Here is a 1,618-nt window from a genome sequence, read left to right as displayed (position 1 = left end):
AGAAAATGCAATTAGTCATTATGCCAGAAATCTCAGATCTTTCAAGGAGTCCTCTATGCACTTGCTTCTTTCCTTGACCATAGTTGTATATGTATTCAATGGAAAGGGTTTATTGCTAGTGAGTAAGGTCAATAAGAGCAACTATAGGAATATAATTTAACAAATCACTACATATGTCCTATATTAAAAGCAATTCATTCTAAATTCTTTACATCTTAAATCTCTGGTATTCTGATGCCACCAGAAGACCTTACTGAGGAACTTTTCATAGCTTTCTTTCCAACAACATTGCTTTGGTTTGCATTTCATTTGCTTCTTTGAAACATGCAGTTCACACATTTGACAGTTTTACTGCCATAGTCGATACACTTTGGGCTGATGCACTTGCAGCAGGCATGATGGAACAAGCAGTGCTTGGAGGCCCCAGTGGACTCACAGCATATTTTATACTGATGTATGGACATGCAGTTGTCAAAATAAACTGCAGTGCACATGTGTTCTTTGTCACTGGAATAAGGTGCATGGACATTGTTATCGGGAACAGACACATTTTGATGTTGTAGCTGGTACACAGTTTCCAAAAAGGAAATCAGATTCTCATGAAGTGAAAGTTCTTCTGCAAAAGGAAGGGAACAATGTTCCAATTCAACTATGTGTCCCCTTCTATGAGTACCCGGAGGAGAGAAGGGATTAACTCATGGAGCTTCTCCACGGTGCTCTTAGCAGCTGGAGGTGTGCCGCTGTATTTTCAAGGATTGCACACACAAAAGCAATCACAGCACTCATTCCAAAGAGTACCTAGACAAATCATACTTTTTTTTTCAAGTCAATTCCTCTTAAAGTTTATTTTTAGCATAAGGTGGACATTTCTGCCTAGTTGATAATCACTTCCAGCTGGCTCCTAACACTGAACTTCAGGTCTCTCTCCTTTAGGAAGAACTTTAGGGAGAATAAACCCTGGGCTGCGCAACAATCACAGAGAGCCAGTGGGAAGTCCTCAGCTCACCAATATGCTGGGTTATTTTTTTCATTTTTTTACAATAGAACAATTTCCTTCTCTGAGCCAGCACTGGTAGAGCTCCAGAATGAGGCAAGTGTTCATATCACTAGCAGAGAGTGCTTTGTTACAACTCAGTGACATAGGTAGCCAAGTCAGGAACAGGAGGATGGCTGCACCCCTGCAGCCTGTATCCCATAAGTTTTGATAAGTTGTGTTCTCATTTTCATTCATTTCAATATATTTACTGGTTTCACATGCAATTTCTTCTTTGATGCAATGATTATTTGGGAGTGTGTTGTTCAGCCTCCATACATTTGCAAAGTAAATTTCCATACTCTTTCCTGTCTATTATTGATATCCAGTTTCATTCCCATAATGATCTGAGAAGGTGCTTTGTATAATTTCATTTTTAAAAATTTTTATTGAGACCTGCATTGTGCCCTAACACGTGGTTAATTCTGAAGAAAGATCTACGGGCCCTTGAGAAAAATGTATAATCCTTTGAGTTTGTATGCAACATTCTGTATATGTGTTAGGTCTAGCTCATTTACCTTATTGTTCAAGTTCTCTGTTTCCTTATTGATATTCTGTGTCATTGTTCTATCTAATGATGTCAGG

At 38.7% G+C, this 1,618-nt stretch overlaps 1 pseudogene; it reads right to left on the bottom strand.

Moving 5' to 3' along the window:
• Positions 1-305: 305 nt before the first annotated feature.
• LOC101430170 (twisted gastrulation protein homolog 1 pseudogene) lies at positions 306-1,231 on the bottom strand (annotated as a pseudogene).
• Positions 1,232-1,618: the final 387 nt, after the last annotated feature.

Source organism: Dasypus novemcinctus, chromosome 6, assembly GCF_030445035.2.
Source record: "Dasypus novemcinctus isolate mDasNov1 chromosome 6, mDasNov1.1.hap2, whole genome shotgun sequence".
NCBI lineage: Eukaryota > Metazoa > Chordata > Mammalia > Cingulata > Dasypodidae > Dasypus > Dasypus novemcinctus.
The sequence above is the reverse complement of the archived record's forward strand: the minus strand, read 5'-3'. Positions and strand labels throughout refer to the sequence as shown.